Source organism: Macaca thibetana, chromosome 15, assembly GCF_024542745.1.
Source record: "Macaca thibetana thibetana isolate TM-01 chromosome 15, ASM2454274v1, whole genome shotgun sequence".
NCBI lineage: Eukaryota > Metazoa > Chordata > Mammalia > Primates > Cercopithecidae > Macaca > Macaca thibetana.
This window is the reverse complement of record NC_065592.1, coordinates 46,236,815-46,258,398: the sequence shown is the minus strand read 5'-3', so window position 1 is coordinate 46,258,398 and position 21,584 is coordinate 46,236,815. Positions and strand designations below refer to the sequence as shown.

At 41.2% G+C, this 21,584-nt stretch overlaps 2 protein-coding genes and 1 long non-coding RNA gene across 4 annotated transcripts in view; 2 read left to right on the top strand and 1 right to left on the bottom strand.

Moving 5' to 3' along the window:
* Nucleotides 1-18,789, bottom strand: part of LOC126937437 (uncharacterized) — a 265,633-nt gene extending 246,844 nt beyond the window's left edge. The window contains exon 1 of the mRNA XM_050760867.1: nucleotides 18,786-18,789. The gene's annotated coding sequence lies outside the window, so the exon portion shown is untranslated. The remainder of the gene's footprint in view (nucleotides 1-18,785) is intronic.
* The window catches only part of PHF24 (PHD finger protein 24), a 65,835-nt gene that overhangs the window by 18,195 nt on the left and 26,056 nt on the right, over nucleotides 1-21,584 (top strand). The window lies entirely within an intron of this gene.
* LOC126937452 (uncharacterized) lies at nucleotides 11,471-16,695 on the top strand. The gene is made up of 2 exons (XR_007719733.1): nucleotides 11,471-11,704; nucleotides 14,514-16,695. It is a non-coding gene; the product is annotated as an uncharacterized LOC126937452 (long non-coding RNA).

Here is a 21,584-nt window from a genome sequence, read left to right as displayed (position 1 = left end):
TAATTGGAAATAAAACAGGACCTCCTGAGCCTTAAGCTTTTCAAAATCCCTGACTCTCAAACAAAATTGGGCACAAGGGCTGGAGAAGTATACAGACCTTTCAAAATAGGATTCTGCCCTTCCCTTACACAGGAAGGGAACTTTTGCTTCCTTGGAGCTCCAGTAATGCTCGGGTAGCTATGGTGAAATACCAGGTTGACAAATTATCATTTATTTAGCAATGTAAGGCACATAATGGGTGCTGAATAATGTAGTAGTCATGTCAAAGATCAATTCAACATTTATATAATGTCTACAGCTTCTAGAGTAGTTGCAACAGAAACCATATGGCTCACAAAACCAAAAATATTATCTGGCCTTCTACAGAAGCAATTTACTCTCTGACCTTTTGTAGCAGTAGTTTGCCGACCCCTGAAAGGATGTGAATATAGATAAAGGAAAGGACTGAGCCCTGAGTCAACATTTAGAGATGAGAAATATAAGAAAAACAGGTCATGACACAGGCAGAAAACTAGAGGAATGTGGCGTCCCCAAAGCAAGTGAAGATTGTTTACTAAGGTAAGAGGGAATGATCAACTATGTTAATGTTACCTGGAGGACATTTAAGATGTGGATTGAGAACTGAATGCTGGATTTAATAACTTGAAGGCCATTGGGGACCTTTGTAAGACCATTGTCAGTGGAATGGTAGGAATGAAAGTCTAATTGATGTGGTAGGTTCAAGAGAGAATGGAGCCAGGCGCAGTGGCTCATGTCTGTAATCCCAGCACCCCAGCACTTTGGGAGGCTGAGGCAGGCAGATCACCTTAGGTCAGGAGTTCGAGACCAGCCTGGCCAACATGGTGAAACCTCATCTCAACTAAAAATACAAAAATTAGCCGGGCATGGTGGCACATGCCTGTAGTCCCAGCTATTTGGAAGGTTGAGGCAGGAGAATTGCTTGAACTCGGGAGGCAGAGGTTGCAGTGAGCCAAGATTGTGCCACTGCACTCCAGCCTGGGGGGACAGAGCGAGACTTCATCTGGAAAAAAAAAAAAGAAAAGAAAAGAGAATGAGAAGAGAGGTGGTGGTGGAGACAGCTACATAGGAAAGAGCTTCACTAGAATGGATAACAGAGAAAAGAGCCATAAATTAAAAAGGGTTGTGAAGTAAAGGAGTGTATTTTGTGGTGGGGGGGAGTGTGTGTATGTGTGTGTGTGTGTGTGTGTCAACAGTATCTCACAACATATTTGTGTGCTGAAAATTATCCAGTACAGATAAGAATGATGATGACAATGAAGACAGATGAGGACAAAGAGGAGGAAAAAGAGGAGAAGAGGTTAAATTAGGACACAGATACACTGGAAGCTGCAGCCCTACTGGTAAGGGATAGAGTTTCATCAGTGGGGTGAAGTGATTCCTGTGTCAAGTATCTAGGGTGAGTAAGAGTCCTCAAAAAAGAAATGAAAATCACAACAACAAGGCAGAAAGCTGTCTGGCCTCGCTTGATGTAAAAGGTAATGGTTTTCACCTAATGGAGGTCAGAAGGGAAGAACCAGGCTAGCCCTGTGCAGAGATGGAAAGGATCATGAAGATTCTGAAAATAAAGCTCTGACTTGCAAGTCATGTTGCCTGAAATAGATTCATGGTTTTCTAGATTAGTTTCCCTTTTGTTATCCTTTGCTAACGTCTCAATCAGATATTCCATATTTTTATAGAGAATCTAACGAAAGCGCTGTGTCCCCGTGAGAATCAGAATGTTGAAGGAACAGTGTTTTCTTGAGGCCAATGCAGTGACGGAAACTGATTAGGAAAAGATGGATGAATTCCACAGGCACAGAGCCTGGGCCACAAAGTGGAGACAGCCCTTGATTTTCATTCTAGTGTGTTAACCTTAGAAATTTTGTGTTTTGTTTAATGAAGAAGAGGAAACCTTACAAAATCATAGAGGATTTTGCCTGAAGAAGGCACATGTTCTAGCATACAGTCTCTTATAAAACAAAACTTTGAACTTTCAAGGTTTAACTCTTCCAGGACACTCCCCAGGCAGTGAGGGGGAGTTCAGCAAAGCAGCCTCAACTCTGTTCCCCGAGTTTCTCCTTTCCCTGTTACCTCAAGAACTGAGGCCCACACTAGGAATACAAAGTTCTTTCTTTCACGTTATGTTACAAATGTAGTCAAAAACTCCTCTTGCCTTTGCAGGGCAGAGACAGACTATTCAAAAGCCTTTCGGGGAGAGTAAGGGAAAATAAAGCAAACAGAAACTGCAGAGGCAGAAAAACAGGAAATTGAGACCTAGGCATATGGTTTTATAGCCAGGATTATCTGGATTTAAATCACAGCTCTGACACTTACTGGCTGTATAACCCTGTGCAAGTTACTCAACTTCTCTGAAGCATAGTTTCCTCGTCTATAAAATGTGTTAAAAAAGCCGTGAGCCTGTTGCTGCGCGCGGTGGCTTACGCCTATAATCCCAGCACTTTGAGAGGCCGAGGCGGGTGGATCACGAGGTCAGGAGATCAAGACCATCCTGGCTAATGCGGTGAAACACCATCTCTACTAAAAAAAAAAAAAAAAAAAAAAATTAGCCGGGCGTGGGTGGTGGGTGCCTGTAGTCCCAGCTACTCGGGAGGCTGAGGCAGAAGAATGGCATGAACCCGGGAGGCAGAGCGTGCAATGAGCCGAGATTGCGCCCCTGCACTCCAGCCTGGGCAACAGAGACTCCATCTAAAAAAAAAAAAAAAAAAAAAAAGCCATGAGCCTGATTTATTTTTTTAAAATAATATAAAATTGGCCGGGTGCAGTGCCTTATGCCTGTAATCCCCGCACTTTGGGAGGCCATAGCAGGTGGATCACCTGAGGTCAGGAGTTCGAGACCAGCCTGACCAACATGGAGAAACCCCATCTCTACTAAAAATACAAAATTAGCCGGGCGTGGTGGCGCATGCCTGTAATCCCAGCTACTTGGCAGGTTGAGGCAGAGAATCTCTTGAACCCAGGAGGCGGAGGTTGCCGTGAACCAAGATCGTGCCATTGCACTCTAGCCTGGCCAACAAGAGCGAAACTCCATCTCAAATAATAATAAAATAATGGGTAAATTTATACCTACCTGTGTTAGTTTAGGTCCTCCAAGAAGTAGATGCCACGATCAGCGTAGACTTGCAGGATATTGGGGGAAATGCCTGCAAAAGGTAATTGGGAAGAAGCAGGAGGATGCTGAGAGAGCTGTCAGAGAGAGATGCACACCTGACCCCTGAGAAGGAGAGAAGGAAAGAAGAAAGGCTGGATAGGCCAGGCCTTAGGCTGCCACGTAGAATCCTCAGGCCAGAGTTGTCTGTCAGAGGAGTCCTATGTTTCACAAGAATGGACCTGCCATAATATCCCTGCCATGTGCCATCACTGGCTGGAAGCACACCATGGGAAGCATGGCCTCAGAGCAAATGCAGTGATGTGTTTAGAACACAGCATCTGGGGACACCAGTCAATTGTATTCCCTACAGTAGGAGATTGGAGAGGCACATTCTCATGGTCCCACACATCTACTTCTACTCAGGGGACTGAGGAGCAGCTCCTCTATGGTTCCCACAGACCCTTCTTCCTAAAGGTAAACACGAGGGCCAGGTTAGTGGAACATCACTACTGCTGATATCAGGCCTACAATTGGTACTCATACTCTCCTTTCTCCGTTCTAAATTCCCCTCACCGTTGAGGTGGGGTGTGACAGAGCAAGAGCACCGTCATCTCAGACAAACACTGCCACTTTAAGTTCCAGCTCCCTTTCTAGCCTCATACATTTCAAGGAAATCACTTCTCTTCTGACTACAAGCAGCCAGAAAGAACAGACAGTAAAACACAGATAAGACAGCTCAGGCACAGAGGGAGGTGGGGGGAAAGTCTTTTGGGTAACTGCCAAACTTCACCCTCATACAATGGGCCCCAGTAAAACAGTGGACCTGAATAAGCACATTCCTTTCACTGCACTAAGATAGGGAAGCTAAAAGCAGACTTGGAGGGCATGCCTGCAGCTGCAGAAAGATGTATGGGAACAGACACACAACTCTCCCTCCCAGATAAGCACAACAAAGAGACACAGAAGCAGTCCAAGCCTCTGATAAACTCTCCCACCCCGAACCCCGTAAGGGAGTGTGCCTCTGACCTAACTTGGCTAGAATGCTCCTCTCAGGTTTGTTTTCTCTATTAAAAAAAACAAACAAACAAAAACAAAACAAAACAAAAAACCTGTCTTGACTGGTAAGCTAACTTTCGTGTTTCTTTCCTTTCTTTAATTCTTACAGGGTGTAGTGGTTCACACCTATAATCCCAATACATAGGGAGACTGAGGCAGGAAGATCGCTTGAGGCCAGGAGTTTTAAGACCAGCCCCAGCAACATAGTAAGACTCCATCTCTCCGAAAAAATAAAATAAGTTCCCTCTTTGTTATCTATAACCTTGGCAGGTCTTGATGGCTTACCTGCCACCAAGGTGTGACCCAACCTTCACTCCTGAAGAGTCTGGTAATCATGCCGTTGATAATCACATCCTTCTCAAGTTGGAGTTGTGTATGTGTCCATTTGAGAGGGCAAGGGAATACCAGGAGGTGCCCAACTATGTCACTTAGATTTCACACATATTCCCTTCCTGTTCCCACTATGTAAAAGCAGCCTTTCCTCCTTCTGCTGATCATGGTTAATCAACTCTGCCAATATGATGACTCCTTTTCTCTCAGACTGGTTCCTAAACACGAGGAGCCTGAAATGCCTTGGTGGAAGGCATAGCTTATAGTTCAGTGGGACTCTTGACTGTATCTTTTGGCAAGAGTGCACCTTCTTTGGAGACCAGGACACCTCCAATTTTGCAGAGCTCAGAGTTGCATGGATGTGAAATACAAAATTCTCCAGTGGGTCATTAGGAGTAAGGGTAAGTGGGGTTACTCCTGCTTGCACCTTTGGTTCCCAGATGCATGTATTCTTCCTACTGGGGACCTAGCACAATATAAAGGTCTCTGTCTATATACTGCATCCTAAAGGATGGTGCCCCATCCTTTCAGAATGTTGCCACCAAGCTGGCACTTTAGCTGTGTCTTTAAATGGCTGTTCTAGCATTTTCTGAGATCATCTGCCCCTGGATGATGCTATATGTGATGTGGCCATTAGACAATGTGATCACAGGTCAACTCCACACTTCCTTCACTGGGAAGTGGATCTCATGTCTGGACGCTAATGCTGTGTGGGATTGTATGCTTGTGGATCAGGCATTCCATGAGCCCCTGAATAGTGATGCTGGCTAAGGCACGAAAGGTAGCAAAGACCAACCCATACCCAGAATAAGTCACTTGTCTTTCTAAGGAGGAACCACTGGCCCTTTGTCTTAGGCTGTTCAGGCTGCTATAACAAAATATCATAAAATGGGTACCTTATAAATAACAGAAATATATTTCTCACAGTTCTGGAGGCTGGGAAGACCAAGATCAAGGCACTGGCAGATTCAATGTCTGGTGAGGACCCTCTTTTTCCATAGACAGATGTCTTCTCACTGTAACCTTACATGGTGGACCCCTTCCACCATGCTCCCTGCCAAACAAGCTCCCTTGGGCCTCTTTTTATAAGGACATTAATCCCATTCATTAGGGTTCTATCCTCATGATCTAATCACTTCCCAAAGGCTTCACCTATTGATACCATCACCTTGGGGGTTAGGATTTCAACATTTTGAAGGGACACCAACAGTCAGACCATAGCACCCTTCCAATATGAGAGATGCCCAATGTAGTTGACTTGTCACTAAGTGGCTGGTTGGTCTCCTCAAGGAATAGTGCCACATCAAGGGCACACCATTGGTCTCTATTGCTGATAGCTTAAACATTCAGGAGCAGCAGTGGCCGGAGTTCCAGGGTCTGCATTGTGATTCCTTCTTGGGAGCTTAACACAACTTTCATACCGCATCTTTTCCTATCACTAATATTTCCAACACCATAGGGTCCTCCAAATCCTATTGGCAGGACAGCTCGCACCACAGCCTAAACCTACTGCAGAGCCTTTTTCTTTTCCAGGTCCCATTCAAAGCTGGCAGCCTTCCATGTTGGGACAGAGCAATGTTCCTAGGTGTAGAATGTGTTGCTTCCAGATCCCAAAGAAGTCTACTGGCACTGTACTTCCATCTTTATGGTAGGGGATACATGAGGTGCAATTTTGGAAAGATATGCCCACAAACTTCTAATGATCCCTAAGAATTTCACTGAAGTTGTAGGTTCCTAAATCTTTGTAAGGTGTCTCCCACCCTCTAGAGCACACCAGCATGCTATCAATGAAATGGATTAGTGTGATGGTTCTGCAAGATACACAGGTGGTCCAGATCTCATCAAACTATATTATGACAGAGGACAGGAGCGTTAACATAACTCTGAGGGCAAATTGTAAATGAGTATTTCTGGCCATCCCATATGAATACAAACCTTTTCTGATCCTCTTTACTGACTGGAATTGAAAAGAATGCCTTTGTCAATGAGTTCATGTCCTTTGCAGGGACATGGATGAAGCTGGAAACCATCATTCTGAGCAAACTATCACAAGGACAGAAAACCAAACACGGCATGTTCTCACTCATAGGTGGGAATTGAACAGTGAGAACACTTGGACACAAGGTGGGGAGCATCACACACGGGGGAGGCCTGTCATGGGATGGGGGGCAGGGGGAGGGATAGCATTAGCTGAAATACCTAATGTAAATGATGAGTTAATGGACGCAGCAAACCAACATGGCACATGTATACCTGTGTAACAAAGTTGCACGTTGTGTACTTGTACCCTAGAACTTAAAGTATAATAATTTTTTTAAAAAAAGAAAAAGAAAAGAATGCCTTTGTCAGTTCACTGGCCATATACCATGTACCTGAAGACTCATCAATCTGCTATAGCAATTAACCTATATCTGGCACAGTAGCTATGATTGAGACTACTGCTTGTTTAAGCCTGCAGCAGCCTTCAGTCATTCCGCAGGATCCACCCAGGGATGTGATACTGTTTTTTGTTTGTTTTTTTGTTTGTTTGTTCTCTAAGTCTGCTTGCTAGGGAAGACATTGTTTGTTTACTATCTTGGCCAAGGTTTCTACTTGGCCTTTCTCACTATTATGTCTTTTACCTCACAGGCTAAGAACCCAATATGAGGGTTACTCTAACATCCAAGTATACCAGTGCAGTCAGGAACAGGAAAAAATGACCACTGGGTGCATCTACAAACTAAGCAGGTCCACTCTGAGCCAGATTTTAGCCAGGACTTCATTTGTTAACTGGTCTCTGTAGACCTCCTATTCTATTAGAACCATGAGGATGTTTTGGGGCTCCAAGTATCAATATCAACTCAGACTGTGTGTCCAGTCATCCTCAAAATGTCTAGGTATTTTCCCTTCCTTGGTTTACAATCACCCAAGTAAACAGCCCCAAGTTCTTTTCAGGAAAAAAACTAGGGGATTCATCACAGTATATATTGGCTCTGGTGTTGCTACCTATTTTTCTCCCAGAGAATTCGTGCCCTATTACCATCTCTACAACTCCCTCAAGCTCAAGCTCCTTGGCTGTTCCTCAGACCTTGAAGGTTGTTACAATTATTGTAGCCTCTATTACATCGAAACTCATTAGTCCCATGGATATCAATGAGCCCAGCTCCATAACCACCTCCTACTATCAGCCCCTGAACTGCAGAGGGTAGCCACCACTGTGGTGCTAGTGCTGCTTTCAGAAGTGTTTTCCTGATGGCCTGGGTGAACTATATGTCTTCTAAGCTCTGCCATAAGACATAATCAACTGGTATGTTTTGTAGCCTGCATAATATAGCTATTCTTGCTTGCTCACTTTCCTCAGCCTCTTTATTTCTTCTACCATCTGTCAGAATAGCTAAAGCATTTCTACTTCACTCAACATTGGCCATCACTTTCTTCAAGTCTCTAAGAACCACCCTATTCCCTAGGGTTCTTGCCAGGGTGTTAAATCCTGTGTTCCAAAAAACTGTTCACAATCAAAGCATGATGTAGGCTGATAAAAAGAAAAAAAAATGTTCACAAGTCATTATCCAGTCTTACATTCTAGCCTGCTTGATGAAGCACCCTCAAAATACAATCCCAGGTATATCACCTAGCTTCTGCCAATATGTGATAGCTAATTCTTTTCGTTCCTTCAGTGTGTAACATTTTGTCTCCCTTATCAGGTCTATCACTTCCTGGCCAGGTTGTGCTGGTATTTAACCCTAAGTTTTTGGCCTAGCAGCCAGGAGAAGAGGTAGAGGCCCTGGGAGGGCCAGCTGTTGCCTTATGAGAGAAAGGACTCTGCAACATCTATCAATACACAAGTACCAGCTCTTACTAGAGAAGAGTAGACCACTTCTGCAAAGTCTTAGTGTTCAGAGGGTCTTTAGAGCCAACATCCTCAAAAGCATTCATCCAGATGTCTGTATGCTGTATGCCAGGGTCTCAAGTTTTTCCAACCAGGCCATGACTGTAGCATAATAGACCTGCCTTGCCTGCTTATTTAAATGTCTCTGGATTAGCCAGGCATGGTGGCACATGCCTGTAATCCCAAATATTTGGGAAACTGAGGTGGGAGGATTGCTTGAGTCCAGGAGTTTGAGACTACAGTGTGCTATGATTTTGGCTGTGGATAGCCACTGCACTCCAGCCTGGGAAACATAATGAGAACTTGTCTCTTTAAAAAAAAAAAAAAAAGAAAGAAAGAAAGAAAAAAAAAAAAGAGAGAAAGAGAGAAATCTAAAAAATCAAAAATAAAATAAATTCTCTGGACCTCTTAACTGTTAATGGTCCTCTGATTCTCATTATCCCTCTGCAGAGCATCAATTCAGCTTAGTAGTAGCCAGCCAACTCCACCATCTTTATATGCACTGTTCCCCCCATGTCTTCCAAGTGACAGAATCATTGTGCCAGCAAAGGCAATCTTTTCAATCAGAGAGTTTTCCCAGGTAACTTCTAGTGAAATCTTTAGCACCTGCACCACCACTGCATGCCAGGGACTATCCATCCTCCATGTACCACCCAAGAGGGAGTAATCTCTGGTTACCAGACAATGGGTGAATTATACCCGGAACTGCATCTTTTACCTATTTTCTTGCACCATGTGTGTTGGTTAGGTCATCAAATGGGAAGATGTCAAGATGAAATTAGATACACAAGAGCTTTGGAGGGGGTGAGGGAGGGTGAGTTCCTGTGAGGGAAAATAAAGGGAATCAGAGAAGCTAGGAGGGCTATCAGAACATGACACAGGTCTGAGTCCTGTGTATGTGAGACAGAAAGAAAGAAGGTTAGTTGGGAACAGCCTTACACTGCTGCTGTATGAACATCCTTTCCAAAACCCATGTTGAATTTAATTGCCATTGAGATGGTATTAGGAGGTGGGATCTTTAAGAGGTCTGCCCTCATGAATAGACTAATTCTGTTATCTTGGGAGTGGATTAGCTATCATAGGAGTGGGTTCTTGATAAAACGATGTTTGGTCCCTACCCTTCCTCTCTCTGTCTACTGTACTCACTTGCCCTTCCACCATGTTATGACACAGCACAAAGGCCCTTGCTTGATGCCAGTGCCATGCTCTTAAACTTCCCAATCTCCAGAATCATGAGCTAAATAAACTTATTTTCTTTATAAATTACCCAGTCTGTAGTATTTTGTTACAGCAGCAGAAAATAGACTAAAACAACTGCCATGCTGTTTTAAGAAAATTTCAGCAAGGCCAATGGGAGTTCCTCAAGCCAAAGTAGCCTGTCAAAGGAGTCCTACATCTTGTCAGAATAGGCCTGCCTTAGTACCCTGCTGCAATCACTTGCTGGCTGAGAACAGTCTATGGGAACTGTGGCCTTAGTGCAGATGCTGTTGATTCAGAGTGCAGCAGCTAGGGTTGCCAATACTATGCTCTGCAGTAGGAGATAGGAAAGGCACATTTTTTATGGTCACCACAACACCTTGCAGGATTATTTGGAGGATTAAATAAAATAATATAATTTATGTAAAATGTTTAACTATACTTAACACATAGCAGGCACTTAATACATGCATTCTATGAGTTGTTGGTGTTATTATTAATGGTAGGTGGTTCCTAACTGCCTCACTGAGAAAACAATATCTTGTCTATTTAGAAGCTACCTCGTTAACATCTTGACACCTTCATGGTCAAGTCTGATAGAAATAGATTCTTTCTATTCTGTCCAACAAGAGTTTCAACTTCTGGCATATAAGACAGGGTTTTTTTCTAAGTGATTGACATATTTCTCTTGTAAGATTCCATACCCACTTCCAAACCCATTCGAAGATGTGACTTTGCTGTGTTACAGGTTTATAGGCACAATTTTAGATTAATCTAATTAAAGCCAATATATTATAGATCGAGATTTCTAGTTCTACATGGGGTGATTATTTGACAATATGTGAAAGTACCTTACAAAGTGTACAAAAATTAGATATATGCTGACATAATTTTTATGATAATGATGATGAAGTTGGTGTTTTAAGAAGTTGCATACAGCTACAGACTGCCCAGAGATTGGTCTTATAAAGAGAAGGCAGGAAGGACAATTTGGAATTTATTGACACAAGCAGGTGCAAGGTCGCAAAGATCCAGACCAGGGTGATGAAATTTGGGAGAAGATGAGAAACACTTAAAAGGAAAAATCATCAGAAATGTGTAATTAATTTGCTCTGATGAATAAGAAAGGGTAATGAAACAAAAAGAAATCAAAAGTTCCCAGGTCCTAAGAAAAAAGGGTGGTTCAGTTGAGAGGGTAGAATGGACATCTGTTTTTCAAATCTGCCCATCAATTCTTTTCTCCTCTTCTTCTACCAACAGCGACCCTCTCCTTTAGAGAACTTTCCCAACTCTACTCCATTTGGTTGTCATTCAACTGCCAATTATAGTACCGTACTTCCTTGTCACGGGGGAGCTTGAGACTCGGACCTAGCCAATTGTAGAGTCCCATCCTTCTGGCCACAGTTGTTGTCCCAGTAATGGGCATATGACAAGTCATTTCAACAAGTGACCTTCCTTTAAATTTTATTTATAGCTATGTGCTGCAGAAATGATGTTTTGGTCAATGGTGGACAAAATATACAATAATGGTCCCATAAAATTATAATGAAGCTGAAAAATTCCTATCACTTAGTGACACTATAGCCATTGTAAGTCACAGCGCAACACATTAATCACATGTTGGTGGTGATGCTGGGGTAAACAAACCCACTGTGCTGCCAGTTATATAAAAGTATAGCACATACAATTATATATAGTACATAATACTTGCTAGTGATAATAAATGACTGTGTTACTGGTTTATGTATATAAATGCTGACATACTTTTTATCTTTATTTTAAAGTGTACTCTTTCTACTTATTAAAAAAAAAAAAAAAAGTTGACTGTAAGACAGCCTCAGGGAGGTCCTTCAGGAAGTATTCCAGAAGAAGGCATTGTTGTCATAGGTGATGACAGCTCCAGGCCTATTATTGCCTCTGAAGGCCTTCCAGTGAGACAAGATATGAAGGTGGAAGGCAGTGATATTAATGATCCTGTCTCTGTGTAGGCCTAGGCGAATGTGTGTGTGTTCGTGTCTTCATTTTTAAGAAAAAAGTTTAAAAAGTTAAATAAAAATGTTAAAAATAGGAAAAAGTTGTTTGGGCGCGGTGGCTCACGCCTGTAATCCCAACACTTTAGGAGGCCAAGGTGGGCAGATCACGAGGTCAGGAGATTGAGACCATCCTGGCTAACACAGTGAAACCCCGTCTCTACTAAAAATACAAAAAAAAAAATAGCCGGGCGTGGTGGTGGGCGCCTGTAGTCCCAGCTACCCGGGAGGCTGAGGCAGGAGAATGGCCTGAACCCAGGAGGCGGAGCTTGCAGTGAGCCGAGATTGCGCCACTGCACTCCAGCCTGGGCGACAGAGCAAGACTCCCTCTCAAAAAAAAAAAAAGAGGAAAAAGTTTATAGAGTAAGGATATAAGGAAAGAAAACATTTTTGTACAGCTGTACAATGTGTGTTTCAAGCTAAATGTTATTACAAGAGTAAAGAAGCTTTTTAAAAATTGAAAAGTGTATACAATTTAAAAGTTACAGTAAGCTAAGGTTAATTTATTTTTGAAGAAAGAAAAAAATTAAAAATGTAGTATAGCCTAAGTGTACAGTGTTTATAAAGTCTACAGTCATGTGCAGTAATTTCCTAGGCCTTCACATTCACTCACCACCCACTCACTGACACCCAGAGCAATTTCCAGTCCTGCAAGCTCCATTCATGGTAAGTGCCCTATACAGGTGGACCACTTTTTATCTCTTATACCATATTTTCATTGTACCTTTTCTATGGTTAGATAGGTTTAGATACACAAATACTTGCCATTGTGCTACAAATGCCTGCAGTATTCAGTACACTAACATGATATACAGGTTTAAGCCTAGGAGCAATAGGCTATATACATAGCCTAGGTGTGTAGTGGGCTATTCCACCTAGGTTTGTGTAAGTACACTTTATGATGTTTGCACAATGATGAAGTTACCTAAGAACACATTTCTCAGAACCTATCCCCATGTTAAGCAACACACAACTGTATTTCACAGTCTGAAAAAATCCAAACTCTCAAGCATTTCAGATAAGGGATACTCAACTTGTATAGATAGATTAAAAGTTAAAATATGAGAAAATACATAGCATGGCAACTCAAAGCTAGACTGACTATATTAACATTAGACAAAGTAGACTTCAGAACAAGAACTATTACCAGAAGTAAAGAGCCACATTATATAATGATAAGAAGGCTGATTCCCAAAGGTAGCATCACAATCCAAAGGTATATGCACGTAATAACAGATGCTAAAGCATAAACTAGCATTACTAAAAGTCATATCCACAAATATACTGGAACATTTAAACACTCCTCTCTCTCTAATCAATAGAACAAGTATATAGAAAATCAGTAAGGATACAGAAGACCTGAATGACACTATCAACCCATTTGACGTAATTGCCTAATTTAAAGAGCACTCCATCCAACAAAATTATTTTCAAGTGTACGTGGAATATTCACAAAAGTAAACCATATTTCTAGGTAATAAATAGAGAAATGCAAATCAAAACCACAATGAGATACCATCTCACGCCAGTTAGAATGGTGATCATTAAAAAGTCTGGAAACAACAGATGCTGGCGAGGATGCAGAGAAACAGGAATGCTTTTACACTGTTGGTGGGAGTGTAAATTAGTTCAGCCATTGTGGAAGATAGTGTGCCGATTCCTCAAGGATCTAGAACCAGAAATACCCATTGGACCCAGGAATCCCATTACTGGGTATATACCCAAAGGATTATAAATCGTTCTACTATAAAGACACATGCAGATATATGTTTATTGCAGCACTATTTACAATAGCAAAGACTTGGAACCAACCCAAATGCCCATCAGTGATAGACTGGATAAAGAAAATGTGGCACAAACACACCACAGAATAGTATGCAGCCATAAAAAGGAATGAGTTCATGTCCTTTGCAGGGACATGGATGAAGCTGGAAATCATCATCCTCAGCAAACTAACACAGGAACAGAAAACCAAACACCTCATGTTCTCACTCATAAGTGGGAGCTGAACAGTGATAACACATGGACACAAGGAGGAGAACATCACACACCAGGGCCTGTTGGTGGTGGGGGAAAGGGGAGGGAGAGCATTAGGACAAATACCTAATGCATGCGGAGCTTAAAACCTACATGACGGGTTGATAGGCGCAGCAAACCATCATGGCACGTGTATACCTATGTAACAAACCTGCAAGTTCAGCACATGTATCCCAGAAGTTAGAGGAAAAAAAAAAAAAAGAAAGAAATCATAAGCCAGTTGTGGTTAAAGATAATAACCCCATGAAAAATAAAATTTATATAATTATATTTAAAAAAGAATTGACTGGTGACGGGTGGATCACTTGAAGTCAGGAGTTCGAGACCAGCTTGGCCACATGGTGAAACCCTGTCTCTACTAAAAATACAAAAATTAGCTGGGCATGGGGGTGCACTGCTGTAGTCCCAGCTACTCGGGAGGCTAAGGCAGGGGAATCGCTTAAACCTAGGAGGCGGAGGTTGCAGTAAGCAGAGATCACGCCATTGCACTTCCTCCAGCCTGGGCAACAGAGGAGACTCTGTCTCAAAAAAGAATTGAAATCATACAGAGTATGTTCTTGGACCACAATGGAATAAAATAGAAATTAATGACAGAGAAATATCTGTGAAAAACCTAAAATACTTGGAAACTAAACAAGACACCACTAAATAGCCCATGTGTTAGAGAATAAGTCTCCAGGGAAACATGAAAATATTTTTAATTTAGTGAAATTTAAATATATTAAAATTTGGGAATGTTTATATCAATAAAGAAGAATATTATCAAATTAGATAGTGGTGATGATTGCACAACACTGTGAATGTATTAAAAACCACTGAGGCCGGGCACGGTGGCTCAAGCCTGTAATCCCAGCACTTTGGGAGGCCGAGGCGGGAGGATCACGAGGTCAGGAGATCGAGACCATCCTGGCTAACACAGTGAAACCCCGTCTCTACTAAAAAATACAAAAAACTAGCCGGGCGAGGTGGTGGGCGCCTGTAGTCCCAGCTACTCGGGAGGCTAAGGCAGGAGAATGGCGTAAACACGGGAGGCAGAGCTTGCAGTGAGCTGAGATCCAGCCACTGCACTCCAGCCTGGGTGACAGAGCAAGACTCCATCTCAAAAAACAAAAACAAACAAAAAACCCCACTGAATTGTACCCTTTAAAAAAGTGAATTTTATAACATGTGAATTATATTTCGATTTTAAAAAAGAAAAGAAGAAAGATCTTGGGACCAAAAGGCTAAGCTTCCACCTTAAACTAAAAACAGGGAAGGGCAAACAAAACCCAAAGCAAACATAAGGAGGAAAATTAAAAAGGTAAAGTAGAGTTTAATAAAATTATCAGCAGAAAATCAATAGAGAAAATCAATTAAAACACAAAAGCTGATTCTTTGAAAAGACCAATAAAATTGACAAACTTCTAGCCAGACTAAGAAAAAAAGAAAAACACACAAATTACCAATATCTGGAATGAAATAAGGGATATTCATGAATGCAATAAGGTCTGTAGGACAGATATTAAAGGGATAATGAGGAAACATTATGAACAATTATATGCCTATTATATTAGTTTTATATTGTTCCTTAACAAATTACCACAAACATAGTACAATACACTTATAATCTCACACTTTCTGTGGGTCAAGAGTTCATGCATGGCTTACCCGGGTGCTATGTTTAGGGTCTCATAAGGCTGCAACTAAGGTTTTGGCTGGCCTGTATTCTCATATGGGGGTTTGACTAGTGGGTAGGCGGAATAATGGTCTCTCAAAGATGTCAATGTCCCAATCCTCAGGACTTGAGAATATGTTATAGTACAAGGGGATCATATGGCAAAAGGGTCTTTGCAGATATGATTAAGTTAAGGATCTTGAAATGGGAAGGTTATTTTGGATTATATGGTGGGCTCAATATAATCATAAGTGTCTTTATAAGAGAAAGAGATAGGCAAGAGATTCAAAGAACGAGATGTAACAATAGAAGTCAGAGTGATGTAATGTGAGAAAGATTCAACCATCTACTGCTGGCTTTGAAGACAGAGGAAGGGGCCACAAACCAAATTATACAGGTGGCCTCTAGAAGCTGGAAAAGACAAGAAATGGGTTCTTCCCAAGAGCCTCCAGAAGGAATAGAGCCCTGCTGATGCCTTGATTTTATCCCCCATAGGACTCATTTTGAACTTCAGACCCCTAGAATTGTGACATAATAAATTTGTGACATTTTAAGCCACTAAGTTTGTGATAATTTGTTACAGCAGCAATAGGAAGTTAATATAACTGAGGAATATTCCACTTCAAAGTTCACTCAGATTGTTTCCAGAATCTATTTTGTTGTGTCTGTAAGACTGAAGGCTCTGGATTCTTGCTGGCTATTGGCTGGAGGCCACCCTTAGCTCCTTGAGACTTTCTTAACCTAACAAAGAGCTTCTACAACAAAACTTAAAACCAACATCATATTTAATGTTGAAAAACTAAATGCTTTCCCCCTAAGATTGGATGTCTGCTTTCATCACTCCTATTCAACATCATGCTAGAAATCCCAGACAGTGCAATAAAGAAAAACAAATAAATAAAAAGCATAGAGATTGGCAAGCAATAATTAAAACAGTCTCTATTCACAGAGAACACAAATGTCTACATGAAAAATCCCAAATAATCTACACAAAAGCTCCTAGAACGAATATGTGAGTTTAGCAAGGTCACAGGATACAAGGGCAAAACAAAAATCAAGTATACGTCTATATACTAGCAATTTGGACAAACTATAAAAACTGCACAAACGATGTGCAGGATCTATATACAGAAAATTACAAAACACCAATAAAAGAAATCATAGGAGACCTAACTAAATGGGGAGATATGCCATATTCATGGATTTTAAGAGTCAACATTAAGATGACAGTTTTTTCCCAAACTAAAGATTTAGCACAGTGCCAATTAAAATGCCAGCAGGATTTTTTCATGCAAATCAAAAAACTAATTCTAAATTTTATATCCAAAGGCAAAGGAACTAGAATACCCAAAATTATTTCAAAAAAGAAGAACAAAGAGGACTCACACTACTTGATTTTAAGACTTACTAAAAAGCTATACTAATGAAGATGACAATGTAGTATGGGCAAGAGGACAGAGACATAGATCAACACAGCAGAAGAGAGAGTCCAGGAATAGACCTACACAAAAATTGCCAATTTATTTTTTAACAGCTTTATTGAAGTAGAATTGCCACACAAATAACTACACATATTTAATGTATACTCTTTGATGAATTTGGACATATGCAAATACCTGTGATCAAGGCCAACTGATATCCAAAAAAGGCATAGAGGCCACTCAACAAAGAAAGTCTTTTCAACAAAGGGTGCTAAAACAACTGGACATCCATATACAAAATCAGGAATTTCCATCTATACCTCATACATTACACAAAAATTAATTAAAAATAGATCATAAACCTAAGTGTAAATAATAAAAGTATAAACTTCATTTCTTCTGTAAAAGATAGGACAAAATCTTTTGTGATCATGGGTTGGGCAAAGAGTTCTTAGATATGACACTGAGGGCACAACCCATAAAAGACAAGATTGATAAACTGGACTTCATCAAATTAAAAACTTTGCTCTGCAAAAGACACTGTCAAGAGAATGAAAGGACAAACTACAGATTGGAAGTAAATTTTTGTAAAATACATAGTTCACTGCAGCCTCGAACTCCTGAGCTCAGGCAACCCTCCACCTCGGTCTCCTGAGTAGCTAGGCATGTGCCACCAAGCCTGGCTAATTTTTCTTTTTTATCTTTTATTGTAGAGACAGGGGTCTTGCTATATTGACCAGTCTGGTCGCAAACTCTTGGCCTCAAGTGATCCTCCGATCTTGGCCTCCCAAAGCACTGGGATTACAGATGTGAGTCACCGCATCCAGCCTTATACTCAGGATTTTTAAGTGCCAATCCTAATAACAAAGAAGCCCAGGGCTTGTGTTTCTTTGGTAGAAGAGGTATTAAGGGATTGTTACAGTGAAGATACAAGCTCTGATTAGATGTCAACACCATTTTAGTATTGTTTACTGTACCAGGAAATTCCAACTTAGTACGAGATTCTTCATCAACAGTTTGGTGACTCTATTTCAACCCTATCACTGCACTCCAGCCTGGGCGACAGAGCGAGACTCCGTCTCAAAAAAAAAAAAAAAAAAAAAAAGATCTCTTTAGGCTAGGTGTGGTGGTTCACACCTGTAATCTCAGTGCTTTGAGAAGATCAATTGAGGCCAGGAGTTTGAGATCAGCCTGGGCACCAGTGAGACCCCTATCTCTAATATATATATATATATATATATATATATATATATATATATATATATATACACAATTTTTTTTTTTTAAATAGCCAGGCATGATGTCTACTCGAGAGCCTGAGGTGAGAGGATAACTTGAGCCTGGGAGGTCAAGGCTGCAGTGAGCTGTGATTGTGCCTCTGCACTCCAGCCTGGACAACAGAGCAAGACCCTGTCTCTTAAAACAAACAATGACAACAACAAAAACCCTTTGGTTGTAAGCAATGGAAACCCACAGGCTGGCTGAAGCATTCAAAGGGATGGAAGAGATGGGCACAGTGTCTCACATCTGTAATCCCGGCACTTAGGGAGGCAGAGGCAGGAGGATAGCATGAGCCCAGTAGTTTGAGACCTGCCTGGGCAACATAGCAAGACTCCCTTCTCAAAAAACAAACACACATACACACACACACACACACACATATAAAGGGATGGAAGGATCAGAAGAACCAAGACGTAGGAAGAGCAGGGACCCACAGCAGCAGTGGGTAGGTCTTCACTTCAGGACACACTGTCACTAATGTACGCACCACAGTTCTCAGACTCTTTGCTTCTCTGTTTTGAGTTTCAGGTTCCTGAGTGAGTATAATTGCACCAACTTTAGTTGGCTGTCTACCTCTGGATCAATTAGCGGCAGCCAAGGGATGAATGCCCTAAATCTGAGAAGGCCACTGGGGCTTTGTCCTTGTGCACTGAAGCCATTCACAACAAAGGGGGAATTGTGTGCTAGGCAGTGGCCCCAAGAGATGTGTATTGTAAGCAAAAAGGTTGCACAGATTCTCTTCTACATGAGCTCACCATCAGGATATGAGGACAACACAGAGTTTGGTGTCATTCTGATTTCCCCCCACAGTCTCTTTAATACCCCAACAGGTTTTTGTCTAAGGCCTAAGAGAAATTAGTCTCATCTTCATGTTTATACTTTTACAATTTGTTTAAACTACAAACAAAATATCATACACACTCTCATTCAGTCCTTTACCTAAAAGATAATAATTCTAAATGCTTAAGGACCACCTAGGGTGGTCCTTAAGATGTTACTACTCTGCTCAAAAACTTACAAGAAAAAAAAACATATAGTGCATGGCACTCCAGCCTGGGTGACAGAGCAAGATCCTGTCTCAGAAAGCAAAAACAAAAACTTACAGAGGCTCTCTATTACCTACCATATTAAAACCTCTAAGAATTTAGTTACTTATCAAATAGCCTTTCCTTCCTTTCCCAGCTCCTTTTTTATTAAACATTAGTTGAGCATACAATATTCTCTTTTTTAAGTATTATTTTTTAGCATAATTTTACACAACACCACAGCTTCGCTGCTGGAAGTGAAAGATTGTTTCTTGCTATGTTGCCCAGGCTGGTCTCAAACTCCTAGGCTCAAGTGACCCTCTCACCTCGCTCTCATAAAGTGCAAGGATTACAGGTGTGAGCCATCATACCCAGCCAGAATAATATTCTCTATTTTCTAGACATTAACATGGTGGTAACTGTATTTGTCAATCTTATAAGCCCAAAAACTTATGGTCATAAATATCTGAACTCAGACCACCCCAGAATATTTTTGGCATATGTTTGCCATAGCCAAAGAATATGCAAAAAAAAAAAAAAAAAAAAAAAAAGTTGAAAACAGTCCCTGCCTCATAAAGACAGTTAAAAGTGGTACAGGCTAGGGCCAGGCACAGTGGCTCATGCCTGCAATCCCAACACTTTGGGAAGTCAAGGTAGGGGGATCATCTGAGGTCAGGAGTTCAAGACCAGCCTGGCCAACATGGCGAAACCCCGTCTCTACTAAAAATACAAAAATTAGCCGGGTGTGGTGGCACATGCCTGTAATCCCAGCTATTCAGGAGGCTGAAGCAGGAGACTCGTTTGAACCTGGGAGGCGGAGGTTGCAGTGAGCCGCGATCAAGCCACTGCACTCCAGCCTGGGCAACAGAATGAGACTCTGTCTCAAAAAAAAAAAGAGTGGTACAGGCTGCTCTCTAGAACCGTTTCACCTTGTCAGAGTCCCAGCTGCCTCCAGACCAACCTTATTCAATCCTGCCTTGCTTTTTCTTTTGCTATTCCTTTGACCTTGAAAATCTTACCTTGTGCATCATTCTGTGTCCTCCACTTGCATAAAGTAAACTACCTCCGAAAAGTTTGCACTTTCTAACCTCTCCACTCTCTGAATAAAATAGTAAAAGCTGTCTCTCCTCAACATGAGAAAAACTGCATGTAATTAAAAAATGAAATTGATAAATTTTGATATGACTTTTAATGTTTTAATATCAACAATAATTTAAATGATCATTATGCATTCCTTAACCCAAATACCTCCCTTCATGAAGTAATCTGTCTCTCCCACCTTGGAACTTCCATTGCATTTCATTCCTCTATTGCGCACAACTGATTTTCTCTTTTGTAGTATGATTATGGTTCTCTGTCAATGCTTGTCCTCTATGAGATTATAGTTCTTTGAGGGAAAGTACTGTGTCTTACTCTTATTTGCACCCTTTCTAGTTCTCAGCACAATGCCTGGCATGCTACAGATGCACAATGTACTTTTGTGTGTGTGTGTGACGGAGTTTCGCTGTCGCCCAGGCTGGAATGCAGTGGTGCGATCTTGCCTCACTGCAACCTCTGCCTCCTGGGTTCAAGAGATTCTCCTGCCCCAGCCTCCTGAGTAGCTGGGAACACAGGCACATGCCACTGCACCCGGCTAATTTTTATTTTTAGTAGAGGTGGGGTTTCACTATGTTGGCCAGGCTGGTCTCGGTCTTAGGTGATTCACCTGCCTCGGCCTCCCGAAGTGCTGGGATTACAGGTGTGAGCCACTGCGCCTGGCCACGATATACATTTTTTTGAATGAAGGAAGGAATTAACCGACAGAGATTTATATGATGATGTTACAACCTCCTTTTCCATATAAGCCCATCAGACGGCCTAGAAATAAAACACTTACTAAAAACAGTTCAGAGAAGCCTATCAGTGAAACTGTTATGATGTAATTCTAAAGAAAGTTAGGGGACCCCCAGACTATATGGATAGCTCACTCTGCTTTTTAGCGCTAGTTTCACAACAAGCAAAATAACCATAGTGTCTCTTGAGAAATAAGCACTCATTTTAGAACTAATAAGTACTAAATTTAGAACTCCATATATTAATGGTTTATAGACTTTCCTTTCTCAGTGACAGTACTGAGAAATAGGAGCTTGTGGTATGAAATCAGAATACCTGGATTTCAGTCTCACCTCCATCACATATAGCCATGTGACCTTGGGCGAGTTGTTTAACCTCTCTGTGCCTCAGTTTCATCACTGGCAAAATGTTGAAACTAACAGTACACTCCCTCAAAGGGATGATGTGAAAATTAATGACAATATATTTATACCATTTAGAATAGTACCTGGCACTTTGTGTTTTAAAGTGATAGAAATATACCATACTTACCTTATATCCCCTATTGGTAAATTCCACATTAAGGGCAAAATTTCTTTTTCATATCCCACCAGGTTACCTAACACAGTATGTAATAAATACTAGACACTCAAAAAATGACGTGCATTATATTTGAGGTAAATAAATTGAATGCATAAGAAAATGAAGGTATTTTTAAAATGTAAATGCAATTAATATAAATTAAAGGGATCTCGGCATATCAT